Source organism: Pinus tabuliformis, chromosome 4_2, assembly GCF_031772625.1.
Source record: "Pinus tabuliformis cultivar Carrire ecotype Pingquan chromosome 4_2, CPIR1, whole genome shotgun sequence".
Classification (NCBI taxonomy): domain Eukaryota; kingdom Viridiplantae; phylum Streptophyta; class Pinopsida; order Pinales; family Pinaceae; genus Pinus; species Pinus tabuliformis.
In genome coordinates this window covers 894377691-894400774 of record NC_142304.1, presented here as the reverse complement: position 1 = coordinate 894400774, position 23084 = coordinate 894377691, and the positions used below count along the sequence as shown (strand labels likewise).

Genomic DNA, 23084 nt, shown 5'->3' with positions numbered 1-23084 from the left:
ACAGAGCACCAAAGTGACAGAGAAAACGAAAATATACATGCTATAGGTGAACCTATCATGCATCAGGAAGAACCAGTTCAACCATAACCAAACAATGAGAACCAATGAAGCTTATTGATTATTAAGGGAAAAGAACAGACAAAGCCTTAATGACAAGATCTCATCTTTTGAGAAGATGCTATACCATGGACACATCCTTGCACATTATAAAATCAGATATCCATTCAATTATTCCAAAAACATTTTGGACAGTTCAGCATCATCCTTTGCGGACTGGTCATTTGATCCATCATGGCATGCATTCATGTCAACCATTAACATTTATAACCTAAACTAAGTGTATTCTTGAAAGCACATATACTTCAGAATTTTCCGCATCATCCTCAAATTGCACTCAAACTCGTGGCATCATGAAAATAGCAACTGGAAGCAGAATAAGTCGGTGTACCTATCCTTTGAAGGTAATGCAATGAATAGGGAAAGAATCTTCCTATGAATCAAAGAAGTCTCCCTAAAATTTTGATACAGATTGGGATGCATCCATATGTATAAAACGAAAAAGGATGCAATAAAGGATATGCCATATACAGAAATACATCTAAAAACATATACGAAAAAAATACCATGAAACAATTGACAAACCTTCAAAGCTTCCTATAATATTATGAATTAATCATATTATGATTGATATGCACTATTAAGAAACTCTTCCCAATATAAATGTGTATCGAGTAGAATGTATGATAATATAAAAGATAATAACGCTGATAATGTTTATTTTTCCAGTTCAAAATTCACAAGGAAAATTTTAAGGATGGAAAATTTTCTTGAAGTTTAAAAACATTGGCGAATCTCACTAATCCGTAATATGAAAACTATAAAATGTTTATTAATATATTTGTAAAATTATTCAAATTTACAATGATTTTATATATAGTCTCTATATAATGTTGGCGATTTTTAAGGTAAAATAATTTTATATTCTAAAATTTGAGTGAATTGTCTTTTATAAAAATTGGAAATTAGTGAATCTTTTTTTGGAAAAATCATGGAAAATTAGCCCACTGGGCAAAGATTAGCCCCTAAAGAAACCTGAACTCTAAATTTCAAGGAAGATGAAGTTGATACTGTAAACCCCCAGATTTGCCTATGCAACTGGAGGATTAAGAGAAAGCTAACTTTCATCAAGCCAGTAGTCAGATACAATTTTCACAAAGATCAAAGACAGGTTTTCCAAGGATCAGAATTTATTTCAGAGGCATATGCATCAGTTTTGGGGAAAATTGTTATTTTTAGCAGTCCTAGTTTGAAGGTCTAAAAGTTAGAGGTGATTACATATTTGGGATCCTTGCAAGCTCACAATGCCAAAGACCTTTTTTCGAGTGACATGCAAGACACTGCTATTTTTAGCAATTAGGGTTTCAAGACTGATATGACAATTCTGAACATATATTTAAATTCCTTGTAGAAAATTGAATCCAATGAGCCTGATTTCATTGACATACAAGATGTTGCTATTTTTAGCAGTGTCTATTTTTAGTTGTGCTATATTTGGCAGTGATCTCCTAGCAGTTCCCTATATTTTTTCATCTTTCCAGTTTTTTAGGAGTTGGACTACTATTTTTAGCATGACTATTATTGGCAATGTTATTACTGGCAGATGAGGATGCCATGCACTTGGTTTTAGTGTGACACGTGGCGGCATCATTATTCCAATGAAACCCTAGGTGCCTCCTTTAAATTGACAGTGAACGAAAAAAAAATTACATGCTTCAGTTCTGGTTTTAGTGGATGACTCATCAATTGTTTTTGGCAAAGAAGGGTGCCTTGGTCAATTGATTCCTTCTTGCCAACTTTGGAAACCAGAAGATTATTTGTAGCAAAGACAACCTCATGGATTAGTGTGAATGGGAAAAAGAAAATTTATGGGATGGAGTTTGTTTTAGAAATTTTATTTATGAAAAAATCCACTTGTTTTGAGTAATGTCAACATTACATGGAGAATTTAAGGGTAATGCATGAGATGATTACTTTTAGAGGTCAACCTCATCTTAGTTGGAGTTTTGAAGATATTTATGGCTGTTCTGTGATTATTTTCAGCAGTTTACTTCACTTGTGACAGACACATTACAGCATTTCGCATAGTCAACTCACCTTTCCTGGGAATTGGGATCATTATATAAGCAGGGTGAGTGGCATTGTGAGGCAAAGTTTATTCAGTGAGCAGCCAGCAGCCTTCTCACTTCCAACTTCTTTTCTTTCCTTGCTGCTTACACCCTTTGTAAAGCATATTATTGCAGCCAGTCTTGTATTTTGTCTCTATGATGCAGACAATATTTTGGCTCATACAATGATGGAGTTTGACTATGCAGTTTCTTCTAAACTCTTAGAATTCGTTGGTTCAATAATCTAGCTTTGTAGAGTGGAGTGGGTGGCCTAATTGCCCTTACTTTGATTGTATTGATCACTTAAAGCACACATTCATTTTCTTTCCTTCTTTCATGTTTAGCTGTTGCAAATTGGAATTCTCTCACATTATTTAACCATAGGCATTCTTATGTCCTTGGTTGCTTGTATGCGTACCAAGAGACATTATTTTATGTGTTGATCTTTCATACTACCACAGATTTTTCGAAGTGACTGATAGTGCATGAACACAAAGGAAACCCCCCTGTGATTAATCGTGACTTTGGGTGAATTACTCATAGATGTCTCTCAGGTTTGCAGAGTGCAGATCTCAATGATAACAAATTGGCATTGTTGTTATAGACATTGTCACTCCTCATATACTACAATGACATTGGTAATTTATTGATTTATTTTATTTGGACTCACATGGAATTTACTAATGCATGATAGGATCATACTAACAAACAAAAATCTCTGAGACTCAATCATACACAAGGCGTTGTTCTGGGCCTTAGCGAACCTAAACATCTATTCAGTGTTCCACGGGGACGCGTCCCCCAGGGTCGGGTGCACGCACCCCTCGCACCCCACGCACCCGGGACGGGGGGACGTCTGGGGAAACGTTTCCCCACGTCCCCCTTTTGGGGAGACGCAGGGGGGGACGTTTCCCCAGTGTGGGGGACGCGACTCCCCAAAAGGGGGATGCCTGGGCATCTCCCCTCAATATGGGCTATGCATCCCCTGTTAAATTTGCTTTTAAACAATGATTTATGACAGGGAAAACTTAGTATTTGACCATATTTCCGTACTAATGCTATGCAATTCATGGTAATGTTAAATTCTTAAAGTAAAAGTGACATTCTCCTTTATACTTAAATAAAGGAGAATGTCACTTTTACTTAAATTTTTAACATTACCATGAAATGACTTAGGATGTTTGAGAGTGGTTCCGACCTCATTGGATTTCATATGGAGAAAGTAGAATTTTAGATCTCACTCAAAATCCAGCAGACTTAACAGTTTTTCAGGAATTCAGGATTCGATGGATTGCAATGTTTCCATTGCATTTTGTCATGTACAAGGGTATGGAATTAGTATTTAATCAAGAGCACCAAGCCCTCTTTGTACTTTAGAGTGACTTTAAACTCATCACTCCACAGTTTTTGAATTTAGTTATATCAATTTACTATTCCAATATTCAGATTTCAGTATCTATTATAGTCTATTTTGCTTAGTACTAATTAGATTCTAGAATGATGAATGATGAATTCTAATTTTAAATCAATTTAGAATCTAGAATGATGAATGATGAATTTAATTTTTAAATCAATGTAGATTCTAGAATGGTGAATAATGAATAATGAATATGGATTGGAGTATTTCATTATTGAAAAATGTGATCTATGGATGAATCATGTATGTATTAGTAAGGATGATGAGTATGGATCAATGTATTTCATTATTTAATTCAATTATGTATGTATCATTGTATTTATGCTTTCATTATTAAATATGAATTTGATATATATATATATATATATATATTAAAAAGAACAAAAATATATATACCCCGGCGTCCCCCCGTCCCCCCTAAATTTCCCTAAAATTTGAGTGTACTCCCACACGTCCCCCTTGTGCGTCTCCCCGCACACGCGTCTCCCCGTCCCAGAGTCTTGGTGGAACATTGCATCTATTCTAGAAAACAACAGTGGATCACCACCTAACAACATCCATCGGTGACTCCTTTGACTCCTTTGAGAAAGAGCATGATTGATAATAGATGTTGAATATATACAATAGGTGCAGGATACTTTTTTGCAATTTTGTTAGATTAAGGGGGCATAATATGAAGTTATGAACTATTCCTAAGTTTCATGTCCGATTTATCAATGCATATTGTTACACCTCAGATTCTCTGCAGTGAGGCCTAAACTTTTTCCCGATATGTGATTATTATAATGAGCCAAAAGTGTGATGATTTTGTTGTATGCAGCCATGAAGGGATGATTCATGTATAGGTGTTGGTCATTGATAGCCTAGATCCCCTCAGGTCGATAGAAATGGCTGGTCCTTTTAGTCCCCATTCTCATGGTACTTGGTTTTATTGCTCTAAACTATCCCATCGTGGTGGCATCTCCCAAGTCGAGCAGTTATGTCTTGTGTAAGTATTTGGGCATCCTATAACTTTATAAGATGAATCTACTAGGACATACGATTCACAGGAACCTTAGCTACTAACCTATTTTATTTGTTTTGTAAAGGTGATTGTGCTTTGTAAGGGTTGTCACACCCATGGTTTAGCATACCTATTTTACCCCACATAGACCCTCTTTTGCTTATGTATGTACCACACTTTGGCCATTGACCCTTGGAAGTGATTCTACTCATGCTTATCCAATTTCATGTGTCCCAACGTAGTCTCATAGTTCTTGAGGCATATCACATATATTGAGGCATTGGTCACATTCTTTGAGGCACAAATGGGCTATTTGCATTCACATGGACACCTCTACACTTGTCATCTTGAAGATACTAGAGCGCTTTCATCCTTTTGGCATTTTTGAGCTGATTTTTATCCACTAAGAGGGTTGACCCGTGTTGAACTTTGTAGCTATGGTCGGTCTTCATAGTATATTTTCATCATCGATATTTATGTAAAGCATGTTCTTCATGCTCAAAAGAAAAAATTTATTATTGTATTTTGTCAAAAAGAAAATGTGAATTACAAGTTTTGGTTTAAGGCTCCTCAAGAAGACCAAGTCGGCCCTCCCTCTTGTTCAAGTCGGCTCTGTTGATTTGGGGTAGCATCGAATGTGCTCTAGCCACGAAATTTGGTGGAAAGACTAAGGCACATGAGATCTCCAACACCCAGAAAGGGTTTAAGCAGATTCTAAATAGTTTGGGAGATATTAAAATAATTAATATTTTTAATGGAGTCCCTAAGTCTAAACTTAGGGAAATTAAAATATTAATGTGAATTAATATAAAATTGTGTTAGAATGGTTCAAAAGTCATGAATCAAGTCAGATCTAATTTTAGCCGTTGATTAGGGACTTAATCTCAGCCGTTGATCTGTCAACAAGAAAAGTATAAGAGGAGGCTTGAGGATCACTTAGAGAACACACCAAGAGATCAAGATTACGACTTTCTAGGGCTGGGTTTGCTGAGAAAGTTGAGAGAGGGATCTGGAGTTGCCGCTTAGGGGCAGTGAATACAGAAGTAGAGAGGTAGAGATAGTGCCAGGGATCAGCGCAACAACCAAGAAAGCTAACGCAGAGGGTAGAAGTCGGAACTGCCAGGAACAGCGGGAACTGCCGGAACTGCCGGAACTGCCGAGAAAGCTGACGCAGAGGACAGAAGCCGGAACTACCTGGAACAGCTGGAACTGCCAGGAACTATCGGAACTGCCGGGAAAGCTGATGCAGAGGGCAGAAGCGGAACTGTCGAGAATTGCCGAAACTGTCGAGAACTGTCGGAATTGTCGGGAACAGTCGGAACTGTGGAGAACTACCAGGAAAGATGACGCAGAGGGTTGAAGAGGTTGACACAGTCCCTAGAAGCTGACGCTGGGGTTTTTTGTGGGGCATATTGGAGCTGAGGAGCTGTCGGAGTGTTTATCTGGGGTTTTCGCTGGAGCATCTGTCTCTGAAGGAGAGGTATTACTGCCGAGATTTTTCTCTGTTAGGTGAGCCAGATTTGGCACCCATATTGTATTCTAAAACTGCTTAATAAATCAAACCCTCAGATAGCTGCACCAGTTTTCTCGCATGGAGTTTCTCCGAGGACATTAGTCCAAAAATAACGGTGTCATTTGTGTGCTTGTTTCTGTTTCCTTCAGTTGATGATCTGTAATGTGCTAAGCATGTACATGTGTTTATTTTCAGTATTTACATGGTAAATAACTTGTTAATTAAACAAAACAAGTAGGAAGGAATAACTCAGAGAGTACATGGAGGGTTTTTATTAAAATTGGCAACTAGGGCCAAACTCCATGTGGGTAATTTCATTTATGGCATTTGATATTTTTCTTGGATCCCTCTCATCGAGAGGTGTAGGATTGATCTAAAGATCATCAGATTCCGATAAGTATTCATGGAGTTATGAATTTATTTGTGTTATAAGACAATTCGTCAAGGTCGGCCAGCAACCAAATGATCTGAATCGGATCCATGAACGACTGTCATAGAACCATGACTAAATCAAGTCGAACAAACCCTTGAAGAATCCAAAACAGCGATCGAAAACACCCTAAACCAGTGGCCATGGCAGCCGGCGTGGAACGACGAGGCCATGGAGACTGCGCAGGAGGTCAAAATAGCCCCTGGGAGCCCCGGAATGGGAAAAGGAGCTGATTTTCGATGCGCGTTAGGCATTGCTGGGCAAACAAGGCTGAAATGGTAGGGCTTAAGCACTCGGTCACGTTGGGAGCCAGAGGACCATGGGCGGAAAAAGGTAAAGCGCCATCGTACGAAGGTGGGACCCACACCCTGGAAACCGGTGGTTTGATCGGGGCACCCTTGAACGGTAAGCGGTTTTGGAGAAAACGGAGCAAGCACCCTCAGCGATCGACGCGTGGCAGCGGATGAGAGAGAAAAACCGTCGCGATCGCGCATTATCGATCGAGCAAGTCAACCGCGCTCGACGTGCGAATGACATTGGATCTAGAGGAGCCCAGATCGGACAGTTGAGATTGCGTCCGATAGACAGAGCAGAATTGACAGGGGATTAAGCCGTGATTTAAGAGGATTTGGAATCCGTTGACCACCACGGTGGAGAAAGCAACGAATCGACAAGCAGGCTAGCACAGTTCCGATGGAGACACGTGGCTACTTCCTGAGCGTTTATGCTGACGTCAAACAGGGAATTCCAAGCACACAGGCGACAGGCGAATCGATGCAGGAAGGAGAGGAAACGAACAAGCACGGAGGTCGAATGGCTAAAGCCATGAACAGAGACAGTGAACGAGAGATCAGAAGAGAGATTCAGATCGAAGAGTCCAAGCGACCAAGAGAGACAGTGAACAGTGAACCCTGAGAGGAGGACTGAGCACAGAGAGCAGTAAAGCCAAGCAGAGGAGACAGAGGGCCGAGCTGACCATAGGTAGCATCGAGCACCAAAGAGCTTGAAGAATCAAGCCTTCCCATAGAGGAATCTGTCCGGATTGAGCATCACAATTGGCTCTTTCCACTGTAGACCGAGGGTCACAGAGCTGGTAGGAAGAACAAGAGTCTGTGTACTCCAAGTGGCTTGGGGAATCCAAGAACCACCCTGCCAAGCAAAATCTGCTTCAGGAGAACTCATATTGAGTCCCTGTATTGTAATTTCTCTGCTCAAAGACATAATAAAACAAGGCCACCACTGAAGCTGGACTGGAGACGTAGCCCTGGAGAATAGGGTGAACTCCTTATTAAAAATTGTTTGTGTCTTTGTGTTGTTGTATTTCTCTGTTGTCTTTCCATTTATTTTCTGTGTATTGGCAATCTGATCGATCCGTTATTTCAATAACACAGAACACACACCAGCACATGGGTCTGTAATACCTTTTGTTTAATAAATCTTCATTGAGGTCACTCATAGGGTGATTTTCAGATCAAGTGGTATTAGAGCTCTAGGTTGTAAGGTTAGACAAGCTTGTGTTGGTTTAGCTGTGAATGATCACTAGATCAAAGCTCAAATTAGGAGAAGGAGAATTGGTGGAAACTAATCCTGAAATTGGGAGAGTCTATTCTCGAAAGACAATGTCAGAAGAAGGTTTTGTAGGACCAGACTCTCAATTTCTAGAAAGCTTCCTAGCTATAAAGTCCATGGTGGAAGAAATGTATAGGGACTTTAGAAAGCATAAGGGTGAAGATTCATCAGGCTCTAAGCAAGATAAAGAAGAAGATGAATCTCATTCCCATGACCACTCTAAAGGAAAGGGAAAAGAAGAAAGCTTCCCTACACCTCCTAGTAGCCCTGTGCATAATAAGAAAGCATCTCTGATTAAGTTAGATGTTAAATTTTATTTGCCTATATATGATGGAGAGCTAAATGCTGAAAAGTTGGACAACTGGATAAGACAAATTGATGTGTATTGCAGAGTACAAAATATAGACTCAAACAAGAGCAAGATTCAGTTGGCAAGCCTTCGCCTAGGGGGCACTGCCTTGGTTTGGTGGGAAGGCATAACCCAAGCTGACATGAGGAAGCATGGTGAGACCATCTCTGTCTGGAGTGACTTTGTTTCTGCCATCAAGAAGCATTTCTATCCATTGCCTACATGCAACAAGCCATGATGAGCTGGAAAACTCTTCGGCAATTGAAAGGGCAAAGTGTACAAGGGTATACTCAAGAGTTCAGAAAGAGAGCATTGATGTTGAGTATTTCATTAGACTCACCAGAAACTCTTTTGAAGTACATTGGGGGTCTACACAGCTACATGAGGCATACAATCCTCATGTTTAATCCCACTAGTATAGATGAGGTATCTGTACAAGCTACTCATCTAGAAGCTAGAGGAAAAAATGGAAATCCAGAAGTTGGGGGACCATCCCAACCCACTGTAAGCAAGAACAAGGAAAAAAGAAAGCAGAAGTGGAAAGCAAGGAAGGCTAACACTGCATAGAAAGGCAAAGCCTCATGCACCCACTGTAAAAAGGAGGGGCATGATGATGAGCACTATTGGAATCTGCATCCAAAGCTGAGACCTAAGAAGTCCGAGGGCAAGAAGAAGACGATTGCTGCAGCTATCCAGAAGGATTTGGGGTCAGACTTGGGAGATGAAACAATCATAGCAGCCACCGGTATGAAAGGTAAGAATTTTGAAGCATCTGCTAGTAATTCTGCTCAATCTGTTATTGATGAAGAACATGAGCGAAAAAGGCGTGAGCTTTTCCATATTCGAGTTGTTTCCAAATATCAAAAGATTGATACTTTGTTTGATAGTGGCTCACAAGTAAATCTGATTTCTGAAGCAATTGTAAAGAAATTGGGATTAGCAACTACACCTCATAAGAAACCATACCCATTAGGATGGTTGAATGATAAAGCACAACTACAAGTGACTAGACAGTGCAAACTCAAGTTTTCTTTTGGGTCAGCATTTGTAGATGAGGTTGAGTTAGATGTAATTCCTTTGGATATATGTGGAATTGTTTTAGGAAGTCCTTGCTTGTATGATAGAAAGGCTATTTTCTATAGAGCTGAGAACAAGTATCTACTTGTTAAAGATGGAATCGAATACTTTGTAAGAGCTCATAAGCTCAAGAATAATTATACTCTCATAAACTCAGGACAGATGAAAAGAATGATAAATTCATGCAAACAGTTCTTACTAATGGTTGTAAAAGAAAAGAAAATTGATAAAACCAATGTATTTGAGGGCTGTAATTCTGATCAGCAAGCTGATATAGAAAAGATTGTTTCAGAGTATGATGTCTTGTTTCAAGAACCTCAAGGTCTGCCACCCAAAAAGGGAATAGAACATGATATTATTTTGCAGCAAGATGTTCCTTTGCCTAACATTGGGATGTACAGGTTATTTGATTTAGAGAACGCTGAAATCAAGAAGCAAGTGTAGGAGTTGCTCGAGAAAGGGTTCATCAGGCCTAGCACATCACCATGTGGGTCACCAATCGTTTTGGTGAGAAAGAAAGATGGCTCGTGGAGAATGTGCATTGATTACCGAGCACTGAATAAAATAACGATCAAAAATCGTTATCCCCTTCCTCGCATAGATGATCTTTTAGATCAATTGAAGGAAGCTGTTTATTTCACCAAGCTGGATTTGCATAGTGGATACCATCAGGTCAGAGTTGCAGAGCAAGATGCATGGAAGACTGCTTTCAAAACAAAGCAGGGACTGTATGAATGGCTGGTTATGCCTTTTGGCTTGACTAATGCCCCTGCTACTTTCATGAGATTAATGAATGATGTACTCAGACCTTTTCTTGACGATTTTGTTATTGTGTATCTGGATGACATTCTGATTTTTAGTAAAACGTGGGAAGAACATTTAAAGCATGTTAAGCAGACATTAGATGTTTTGAAAAGAGAAAAACTTTATGTTAAACTCTCTGAATGTGAATTTGGCAAAACCTCTCTAAATTATTTGGGTCATATAGTAGGGGGAGGTGAATTGAAAATAGATCCCTCTAAAGTGGCGGTCATTGTAAACTGGCCTAAACCCAAGTCTGCTACAGAAGTGAGAAGCTTCTTAGGAGCAGCACAGTATTGGAGGAAGTTCATTTCAAATTTCTCCTCAATCGCAGCTTACATGCTTTGACAGGGTTGAACAAGGTGTTTCAGTGGGGAGGCAAACAGCAAAAAGCCTTCGACACCTTGAAAGAAAAAATTAGTACAGCACCTGTACTAGCACTGTCAGATCTACAAAGACCATTTGAGATCCAAACTGATGCCAGTGACTATGCCATGGGAGCAGTGTTGACACAGCACGGTAAACCCATATGCTATCATTCTGAGACTTTTAATCCTGCAGTAGTTAACTATCCTACCTATGATAAGGAATTGTATGCATTAATTCAGAGTGTGAAAAGTGGAAACATTACTTAATGGGCAAAGAAACAGCAATACATACTGATAATCAGCCACTTCAATATCTACACTCCCAAACTAAGTTGCAACAATCAAGACATTACAGATGGATGGGTTTTCTACAACAGTTTCATTTAGTCATCAGATATAAAAAGGGCATACATAACAAGGTTGCAGACATGTTATCTAGACCCATTATAAATGAATCTACCATACTTAAGCATAATTCTGTGCTACATGAAAGCTACATAGAACAGTATGCTCAGGATACGGACTTTAAGGATGTATATGCAGCTTTGAGTCAAGGCAAAAGAGTAGAAGAATTGGACTATCATGTGAAGGACCGACTCTTATACCATTGTGGGAAACTCTGCATTCCACAAACTGAGAGAGCAAAGATAATTAGGGAAGCACACACTTCTCTGATATCAGGTCACTTTGGGGTAAGTAAAATAGTTGCACAGCTGCGAAGGTTCTGTTATTGGCCAAGAATGAGTGAGACAGTTTCTAGATATGTAAAGGGGTGTGCTATGTGTGCTAAAAGCAAGCTCAGCAACAGAAAACTAGGCTTGTACACTCCATTGTCAGTTCCTTCTCACCCTTGGGAGAGCATTTCCATGGATTTTGTTGGAGGGCTGCCTAAATCTAAGAAAGGTCATGATTATCTATATGTTGTTGTGGATAGGTTCAGCAAAATGTATATTTTGATACCCTGTAGTAAACAGATTACAACTAAACAAACTGCAAAATTATTCTTTGAACATGTATGGGTTCATTTTGGATTACCCACTTCCATTATATCTGATCGAGACACCCTATTTGTGGGGAAGTTTTGGTCCAGTCTATGGGAACTAATAGACACCAAATTAAAGAAAAGCACAGCTTTTCATCCACAAACAGATGGCCAAACAGAAGTAGTTAACAGGACAGTGATCCAGTTACTGAGAGGATATTGCAGCAAACATCCTAAGCTTTGGGATGAGCACTTGTGCTATGTGCAGCATGCTTACAATAGAGCCAAACACTCTTCTACCCAGAGATCTCCTTTTGAGACCTGCTTTGGTTTCATACCAAGGTCTCCCTTGGATTTTGTCTTTGGTAAAGATACCATGGTTGATGGACACAATGATGTGGACAAAGCAGCTAGATTCATTGAACAGATCCAGGAGATCCACCAGGCAATACAGGAACAGCTGGAAAAGAGCCAGGCCAAGTACAAGGCTAGGCATGATAAGCATCAGATGGAGCATAGTTTTCAAGTTGGAGACCAAGTCTGGCTATATATCAGCAAGGACAGGATACAAGGTGAAGGTAAGAAGCTAAAACCTATCAGGTACGGACCCTTCAAGATACTTGAGAAGATTGGTGAAAATGTTTTTCGCCTTGATCTACCAGCTTACATGCACATCTACTCAGTCGTGAACGCAGATTGCTTGAGGTTGTTTGAGCCTTCAATGATTGAGGACCTTGAAGAGCAGAGTCAATTGCCTTCTGTTGATGACCTACTACCTGAATATCTTAATGAGTTGCAGGAAGATACAGTGCTAGACAGGAAGGTAAGGACGACGCACAGTGGACAGGTGGAATACCTCAAAATTGGGCTTAAAGGTTCGAAGTTGAGCAATGCGAAGTGGATTGAGATTGGACAAGTGAGACAGCAGTTTCCTCACTTAGTCGATGCTTGAAGAAAACCAACTTTTGGTGGTCCAAAAGCTTTTCAGTTGGGAGGCCGTGATCCGAATCGGATCCATAAATGACTGTCATAGAACTGTGACTAAATCAAGTCGAACAAACCCTTGAAGAATCCAAAACAGCAATCGAAAACACCCTGAACCAGTGGCCATGGCAGCCGGCGTGGAACGACGAGGACCTCGGTCAAAGCGCGTTGACCGAGGCCCATGGAGACTGCGCAGGAGGTCAAAATAGCCCCTGGGAGCCCCGGAATGGGAAAAGGAGCTGATTTTCGATGCGCGTTAGGCATCGCTGGGCAAACAGGGCTGAAATGGTAGGGCTTAAGCACTCAGTCACGTTGGGAGCTAGAGGACCGTGGGCGGAAAAAGGTAAAGCGCCATCGTACGAAGGTGGGACCCACACCCTAGAAACCGGCGGTTTGATCGGGGCGCCCTTGAACGGTAAGCGGTTTTGGAGAAAACAGAGTGAGCACCCTCAGCGATCGACGCGTGGCAGCGGAGGAGAGAGAAAAACCGCCGCGATCGCGCGTTATCAGTCGAGCAAGTCAACCGCGCTCGGCGTGCGAATGACGTTGGATCTGGAGGAGCCCAGATCGGACGGCTGAGATTGCATCCGATAGACAGAGCGGAATTGACAGGGGATTAAGCCGCGATTTAAGAGGATTTGGAATCTGTTGACCGCCACGGTGGAGAAAGCAACGAATCGATGAGCGGGCTGGCGCAGTTCCGATGGAGACACGTGGCTACTTCCTGAGCGTTTATGCTGACGCCGAACAGGGAATTCCAAGCACACAGGCGGCAGGCGAATCGACGCAGGAAGGAGAGGAAACGAACAGGCACGGAGGTCAAATGGCTAAAGCCATGAATAGAGACAGTGAACAGTGAACCCTGAGAGGAGGACTGAGCACAGAGAGCAGTAAAGCCAAGTAGAGGAGACAGAGGGCCGAGCTGACCATAGGCAGCATCGAGCACCAAAGAGCTTGAAGAATCAAGCCTTCCCGTAGAGGAAAATGTCCGGATTGAGCATCACAGTTGGCTCTTTCCACAGTAGACTGAGGGTCACAGAGCTGGTAGGAAGAACAAGAGTCTATGTACTCCAAGTGGCTTGGGGAATCCAAGAACCACCCTGCCAAGCAAACTCTGCTTCAGGAGAACTCATATTGAGTCCCTGTATTGTAATTTCTCTGCTCAAAGACATAATAAAACAAGGCCACCACTGAAGCTAGACCGGAGACGTAGCCCTGGAGAATAGGGTGAACTCCTTATTAAAAATTGTTTGTCTTTGTGTTGCTTACTGTATTTCTCTATTGTCTTTCCATTTATTTTCTGTGTATTGGCAATCTGATCGATCTGTTGTTTCAATAACACAGAACACACACCAGCACATGGGTCTGTAATACCTTTTGTTTAATAAATCTTCACTGAGGTCACTCATAGGGTGATTATCAGATCACCAAATAAACCCCACATGTGCTCAACGTTTTAGTATAAAAGGAGATGACTTGAGAGTCATTTCACACACACTTCTATCTTGATTTCTCTCCACTTGTCTTGGGTTTTAGTGGAAGAGAAATCTAAGAGTGGAAGCCCTAGACGTTGGAGGAAGAGAGGCTGCCCTAGACACACGTGGAAGGCTGCCCTAGATGCAGATGGAAGGCTGCCCTAACGCAGACCTAAAACAGCCCTAACATTAGATGCCCTAATGCAATCCTAACGAGTGAGGATTTTAGAGAAGAAGAGTTGCAACTCTTAGTCATTGCATGAGGCAAGAAGGATGGCTTGAGGTGACACATTGGAGCAGTGTTACCATGCAAATCAGGGTGCAAACTAGTGGTGAGTTTCATGATTGTTTTATGCATGATATTCAGGTGTATATCTCTATTTATAGAGACACGGTAAGGGACTATTACAGCAGCTATTGGGAGAGAAAGGACCTCCTAACTAGGTCGCAGTCATCTCTAAGGACAGCAAGGCAAACAGGGGTATTCTCCCTATACGTTAGGCTTGTTGGTGTGCCCCAACCAGTCAAGTACATGCACAGAACCCTAGGCAGAAATCAGCAGTAGCATGCAGCGAATTGAGGGTTGTTTGTGGACTGATAGTTAGATGCATGGGACAGCAGGCAACTAGTACAACAGTGCTAATATATGGGATAGCAAGGTACATAGTGTTGTCAAGATATATGGGAGAGCAAGGTACATAGTGTTGTATAGATACATGGGACAGCTGTGACATGGCAGCAAAGGCACATGGACAGCAGTAAGCATTGGGACAACAGCAGGCAACTAGTACAGCAGTGCTAATATATGGGACAGCAAGGTACATAGTGCTCTCAAGATATATGGGACAGCAAGGTACATAGTGTTGTATAGATACATGGGACAGTTGTGACATGGCAGCGAAAGCACATGGACAACAATAAGCATTGGGACAGCAGCAACACATGGTGATGCAATAGCAATTGGGACAACAGCAAGACATGGTGCTGCAATAGCAATTGGGACAGTAGTAAGCATTGGGACAGCAGCAAGACATGGTGCTGCAATAGCAATTGGGACAGCAGCAAGACGTGGTGCTGCAATAGCAATTGGGACAGCAGTATGGTAAGCAAGGTGCAGCAAGCACATGGTGGCAAAACAAGGTGTAGCAATGGCACATGAGGGTACATGATGCAATACAGTGATGGGTACTGTCATGATTGATGAAGCATGATAAGATGCAGCATTGTGATGATGAGTGCAACATGGTGCAGCATGGTGAGGTGCAGCATGATGATGAGATGCAGCACGATGATAGGTGAAGGAGTCACCTTGGAGAATCAATTGAAGCAGCATGTCTTCAACTGATCTCATGTATCATCTTCTTAGAGATGATCTATGCTCTTATCTAGATAAGACAAAGTGTTGACTTCTGTTGTAAATGTACTCTCTCTCTCTCTCTCTACTGAACTATTGAAGAACATATAAGAAGAATTGATCAAAAGTTTCCCCACATTGGAGTTTGTCCCTGGCTAGCGCCACATCTTGTGTCCTCTTGTCTTGGCTTGTCTTCTGCAATTTATGTTTATGTTCTATCTGCAGTTTACTTTAATGTTGATGTGATTGCTAATCTGGAAAAGATATAGAGCTAACTGTGAAAATTGAAATAAATTGCTCTAAGCATAGAACATACCTAAACTTAACAATTTCTAACTGTTAGACTTAGAAACTTCAACATGGTATCAGAGGGTGGTTGTAGATCACAGGAGAACTAAGGACATCAGCCGAGTAGAGCAACGACAACAGAAAACAGCTGTCTCGAGTGACAGACGTTGTTCCTAGCAGCAAAACAGCAAGGAAGGGGTGACGCAGTGCCTGCATCATCAAGTTCAGGCCAAGAAGAGGCTGCGCAGAGGCTGAGGGAGGCAAAGACAGGCTCACGCAGAGCCATGCAAAGGCCAGGAGGGCTGACGCAGTTGGCTTAGGGAGCTAGTTTGTTGGTGCTGGGACTGCGCAGAGCCTAGGAGCTCTCACCTTCAGGTTGTTGGGGTTTAGGAGGTTGTGGATAAGTTGCAGAGTGGAGTTGGTGGGGTACTGTTGTCAGAACAGTACCTAACAGGGCAAGGCCAAGGAGGAGGGAGTTGCTACCAAGGGTTTCTAGCCGAGAAATCCGGATCAGTGGTGCGGTTGCACAGACGATCAAAGTAGGGGGCATCTTGACATCGGCAGAAGGATTTCCAGGAGGGAAATCGAGGCTCAGAGGGAGTCACATCGAGAACTTCCAGGAGGGAAGTAGAAGAGCAGTGGAATGGCACTACACGGAGTAAGAGACCAGGACAGACTGGACAGAGCCTCAAACTTTGTAGTCTGGAAGGCCAGAATCTTATCCGTACTTGACAGAAATCGTGTCAAGCACTTCGCCTTAAAGACAATAGCGGTCCCAGTTGACCGAGCTAACAATGACAAGTATGAGGAAGCAATAGCGAGGGCCAAGAGTATCATTCTTGACAGGGTCAAGGATCATATAGTACCACATATTGCCGAGAAGAATACGGCACGGGAGATGTGGGAGGCCCTGACCAAGTTGTATCAGCATACTTCCGTGCAGAGGAAGATGCTCCTAGAAAATCAGCTGCAGTCATACCAGATGCAGAACGGAGAATAGATTGACACCTTCCTTGGTCGATTGAATGAGATCCGAGATCAGCTGACTTCCATAGGGGCCACACTAGATCCAAAGTTGATGGTGAGAACAGCCTGAATGCAGTCTCAGAAGACTGGGAGGTGTTTGTCCAGAGCATACTGGGCAGGGCAACCCTTCCAGATTGGGAGGAAATGTGGGCGGCTCTTCGCCAAGAAGAGATCAGGAGGGTGACCAAGACGGGAAGCAGCAGCAAGGGGATCGGAATCAAGAAGGAGGAGGAGGTGGATGCTGCCCTAGCATCTGAGGGTAAGCAAGAAAAGCTGAAGAAAAAGGACTTCTCCAAGGTCAAATGCTTCCATTGTGGGGTGATGGATCATTATGCGACCCAGTGTCTGAGGAAAAAGAGCAAGGGAGAGGCTTCGGAGACCAAAGCAGCGCCAACAAGGGCAGAGAAGGAAGTGGAGACAGACGATGTCTGTGCCATGAGTGCACACACACCACTTGAGCGAAAATGGGGAGACATCGAGCTATAGTCAGGAGGACTACAAAAGATGAGGGGCAAGATCCTCGAGGTACCCAACCTCTTGGATTATACCTAGCTACGGGAGCCCCGAAGAGGAGTAGCATGATTGGCAAATGTCGATAGAGACAGATGAGGATGGAGCGACAGAGAGAGCTATAGTGCAGGATTGCCAAGACAACGCAAGGCTAGCAGGCTGCAACAGTGCGAGAGGCACGGGAGTGTTGCACCAGTGCAGGATGGCACAAAGAGGTGTGCAACAGTGCGAGATGCAGGGATTGTTGCAGCAGCACAGAGGTCAGAAAGGGAGCCCTTGTCAGCGACAAAGGGAGCTTCGGCATCAGGAGTGTTTCTAGCCTGACAGAGATGTAAGAGTTGGGAGATTAGTCACTTCTCAGTAACTGAGTTGCAGTGCAGCAGTTAGCAGTGGTGGTGCTATGGGCAACACGATGCAGCATGATGAGAGGGGATGCAGTGCAGACGCAGTAGTGGCAGTGGCAGGGCCATGGGCAGCAGCACAGATGTAGAGGGAGTTGTCGTACAGATGCAGCAGTGGCAGTGGTAGAGCCATGGGTGGCAGTATGGGATGCAACAGTACAGATGATGGGCAGCAGGCCTAGCATCAGGGACCGATGCCGGATGATCAAAGTAATACTCAGTGAGGAGTATTGCTAGAGCACAGTCCTCGCTAAGAGGGAGTGTTGATTTGGGGTAGCATCAGATGTGCTCTAGCCACGAAATTTGGTGGAGGGGCTAAGGCACATGAAATCTCCAATACCCAGAAAGAGGTCGGGCAGATTCTAAACAGTTTGGGAGATATTAAAATAATTAATATTTTTAATGGAGTCCCTGTTGTCGCACAGACTATCTGGGCAGCGCGACAACACTCAGACCGGGGGCTGTCACCCTGATCCCCGATCTCTCCGTTTAAGCCGTCTCCCAAGGCTAAGGGGGGTAGACCCTATGGGATAAAGGAAAACCAACTATGGACCAGTTGGGTTGGGAGACAAAGCAAGGCAATTTAGCACCTGATTGATTTTAGAAATTAATGTACCAGTGCCTTATGGAGTTAATGATTAAATGATTATTTATTAAATGTTGCAGAAATATGAACCTTGTAAAACAATCATTTATCATCAAATAACCCAAGAAAATATTAATTTTGCCAAATGCGAGATATTCAATAGATGTGCAATGTTTTAGCAAATAAATTTCAAAAGATCAAATACTTTAAGCAACCACAAAATTTAAATGCTAACCAGTTATCACTTTCATATAGCTAATCTTCAAATGAACATTTAAGCATGTTTAACCATATAAAAATGATAAATATTAATCCCACATCAAAAATCTATTAGCCTTAGCGAGATACACCAAAATTTGGAAACGTGACAAAATATGCTAAGACTAAATGCGACAAAAAATATTTCAAGATTTTTTTTTTTTAATGGTTAAAATCAAAATCATAAAATAAAATTCTAAAATGAGAACAAACCAAAAAAAAAAAACTTTTATGATTTTTTAATTTTTTATTTTTTTATTATGATATAAAGTTCTAAATTTAAAATTAACATAGAACAAAACTAAAATAAAATAAAATAAAAAAATCGAATTCTAAACTAAAACTTAGATTAATAAAATCTAAATCTAAATAAATGAATATATACAAAATCAAATGTATACGCAATACTTAACACATTAAAACGTAAAATTGTCTAAACTTAAAACCTAACAGTATAAAACAAAAATGAAAATCACAAATATGCTAACCTAAATCCTAAAGAGATAATACATTCATAAATCGAAATCAAAATTTGTTGAGCGTTTGATATGTGCAGGCCTGGGGAGCTCGATGGCTGAAGCAAGGTGAAGATGCGGGTAGAGAGAAGCGACGTCGAGGGTTTCAGAAATGCCGCAGAGGAGGGTCGAAGAGGATGAGCGAAGACGAGGAGGATGGGGCAGGACGCAGGTAGAGAAGGTAGCTGCGTGATGGAGGGTTGCACGATGGAGCTGAGGGGAGCTGATTTGCTGTAGGTTGGGACGCTTGACGGCGGAATGGCACCAACAAATCAGCGTGAGGAGCTTGTATGGCAGAATGCTTGCAGGTGGAGCGTGGAATGAAGCAGCAGGAGAGTGGAGCGTGGAACTGGAAGTTAGGAGCTGCGTGAGGCAGCTTGGAGAGAAGGGAACGCGGGTTCTGGAGCAGCGGAAGTAAGAGCGACTAAACGGAGGGGACAGCGTAGGAAAGTTTGCTGCAAATGAGGGTTGGATGGCAGAGAAAAATACGCAAGTGGATAAGCGGCGGATTTGAGGGCGTGGAGATCAAATGAGAGCCACGGTTTAGCGTTGAAAAACGTGGCAGTGTAGGAGATTTCTACAAGTTGGAAGGCAGAGGAACAGTGATTTTTTTTTTTTTAATTTCGAAAAATTTTCCTGAAAAAATGAGACCCTGGGCAACAGAACTGTACACCTGTAAAAATTGAATTGGTTCTGAGGCCAGATCTTACCCTCCAGGGCCTAGATCTAGCTTCAAGATTGAAGCTCACCTTCAGATCTGCAACCTGTAACCTGCAACCTGAAAACAATGAAAACAAACAGCCAGAACCTGAAAATGCAAAAAATAAATGAAACCCTAAAAAACCCTAAGAACCAGCTAAATAATTACAGTATTTACAAACTGAAGGCTCTAGGTAGCCAGATTTATCGTTATGCCACAGAAATATTTTCAAAATTTTAAACTTAATGTGAGGTGCTTCAGAAAACCCTTCATGCATCTGAAAAAAAAAGTTCTAATGATAAGCCCGTGATTAAAACTGGCTGGGCTCTTTCAGGGAACGCAATCCGGGAGTTGGGTGGTTCAGCCGAGAACTTCCCCTAACACCCGGTAAACTCAAAATTAAGGATATCCTGCACAGCTTAAATCAACCATTAACATAAAGAGAGAAAACAATAGTGAAATTCAGATCAAATGGAGATACCTGCCATTATATTCAGAAATTAAACTATCATTCAAACCCCAGAGATCAGAGAAGATACCTGTGCCTAAATCAATCTTCATCAAGCTATCATCAATGGCTGAAATTAAATTTATGCAGAAAAATAAAACATCTTACAGCATTTCCAAAAGAGTAATACCAGCAAGATTTTCAACCCCAAAGTCTTTCTTTATTGCACAAAAAATGACTACAAGAGAGCTTTCTTTAACACACGACTCTCAGATCGAATGATCTCAAATGACCCCTGACACCCTATTTAAAGGAAAATTTCCCAACAGCTAGTTCGAGTGATATGTCAAACTAATCTCGACCATCGATGAGGATTAAAATCTCTTTTAATCTCATCCGTCGAAATTTTGAATGCATTTTAATATATTAAAAAATTAAAATCCTGCATTTATTTCCTCAAAACTTTGACTTATTATTATTTTATTTTATTTTTCAATTTTTTATTTATTTTTTAATTTATTTTTTAAATTTTATTTTTTTTATTCTTTTATTTCTTTTAGTTATTTTTTAATTTTTTAATGTTATTATTTTATTTAATTTTTAGTTATTTTTTAATTTTTTAATTTTTTTATTTTTTTATTATTTTTATTATTTTTATTTTTTATTTTTGGATCCTCGAACTTAGCCTTTGGAAAAATCACCTAGGACCTAGGACTTAGGACTTATGAGGGGATAAAACATTTTCTAACCCTCAAGACACTTTACATCATGACTTTATAGTTGTACATCTCAAGGGGAAAACCCATTTGACATAGACCCTCATGGACCACCCAGTTTTGCGACACAAATATAATCTAGCAGATCAAGTAATTTGTAATAACCTAACCAAATAATTAGGATTATTTCCAAATTACTTTTACATAGACTCGAAGCACACTAGGATTCCCCTAAAATTCTAATGACAAAATCAATTCCGGCTTTGGGGTTAGGCTGAAGGAAAACTCTGCCAATCATGGATCGGTGAGACAAAAAACCTTCCAGAACATAGATTATCACTAGAAAATTAGGTTTGCCTAGGCAATTTACATACATGACTCAGATCTACTAAGATTATTTACAATTTACACATGCAGACTGGGTTTACAACATAATATGATCGGGCTAATGATGACAGTCGAATGGCACGGACACATCGATCAAGCGCTATCCCTTTTGCGAAAAAGGGGGTGTACTGCTATGGGTAGTTGACACGTAGTGGTCAACATCTAGCTCTACTTGGGGACACGTTGCTGCATTGTAGGAATGTGAGAATCCAGAATCTGCATCCACGCAACACACAACAAAACATAAGTAGCGTCCATCCAAAAATCATCATATAACATTAAGCACAGGAAAGATATAAGCTCTTCATTTATTAACTATCTAGTAACATGAAAAGTAAATCTAATCCTAAAACATAAATGAAAATGCTGAAAAAACAAGGAGTAGGGTTAGAAATACAGAGGATGCCCCATGGCATTAGATGTGTTCAATATAGTGTATACTGAGCATTTCCCTGCTTTCAGGCAAATCTGTTAGCTGCTTATCGGATGTGCCATGTCCAATTCTACATATGGTAAGACTTTTTCCTATCCGAAAATCAAGCTGCTCGTGGCCGTCTGATGCATCAAATCTTCTTCTCGTTCTCTTTCTTTTGCGTTTTTTCTTTGTGGCAAGCTGTATCACTAATGATGTGGAACTTTTTGCTTCAAAGCTCTCAGATGAAGTATGTAAGATATGCGTGACATGTCTTTCTTCATTCTGCATCTGCCCTGTCAAGGGTGATGGATCAATCTCACAAGTGCCATGAGTTATAACTTGATCTTCAATGACTGGTGAATTAACCATGTGAGCATCAACCTGATTATTAATTTCCCTTTTATCCAAGTCACCTTCAATTATCCACTTTTCAATGGAACAAAGGACCTCATAATAAGATGGAGCTTGTTGCAACAGATAAGGAGCCTCTTGATCTATTGACGTTCCCTGGTTTCTTTCATCCTCTGACCATTGTTGAAATTTCTAAACCTGTATTTTAATGGCATCTATCTGACTAGAGTGTTCAACCTTCATAACACTGATTTCCCTAGCATGGTCTTCTTCCATAGTCAATAACTTATTCTGAAGACATATTTGATTAGCTTCCATATCTTTTATTACTTTATCGTCCTTTGCCTTTATGGTCATCCAGCAATGTTGCAAAAAGTTTATCTCTTTCTTATGATTTTCTTGCATGGTAGCCAATTGATTATTATAATCGAATTCCATGATCGTCATATTTTCCTCTAAGCCTGATAACTTGCTTTGCATAAAATTAATTTCCCTGTCAAGATTAGCTTTCATGGTCTCAATTTCCTTAGCATGCTGACTTTGCATGTCGGCTATGTGGTCAAAATGTTTAATTTTCATGATTTCCATCTCCTTATCACGTTTTTCCAGGCAGGTGCATCAAGTTCTCACATCATTGGCGTAATTAGTTTGATTGATCTCCATATTTTTTACCAGCCGCATTAGTTCTTGTATAATTTGCTTCTGATTTTCCTTTTCATTGTCAACACTAATTTTACAATATGTCCCTGCTTTTCCACACCATGGATTTGATCTGCAATGATACAGGTGGATGGCACATTCTGATATGAAGAATTGTCTTGAAATCTTCATCGACAGTTGAACCTTTCATAAGATTGTTCCACAATTTTAGGGGCACAAGGCGAGCTATCTGGATAACCATATCTATCTTTAAAAGCATTGACAATGTCTTGTAAATAAGTGAAAGAATCTTCAGGACAATTATTAAACCAATTCAAAGCATCACCCTCTAAAGAA

At 41.0% G+C, this 23084-nt stretch overlaps 1 protein-coding gene across 2 annotated transcripts in view; it reads right to left on the bottom strand.

The window, feature by feature from the left end:
- LOC149172581 (riboflavin biosynthesis protein PYRR, chloroplastic-like) overlaps window positions 1-23084 on the bottom strand; it is a 374041-nt gene that overhangs the window by 237353 nt on the left and 113604 nt on the right. The window lies entirely within an intron of this gene.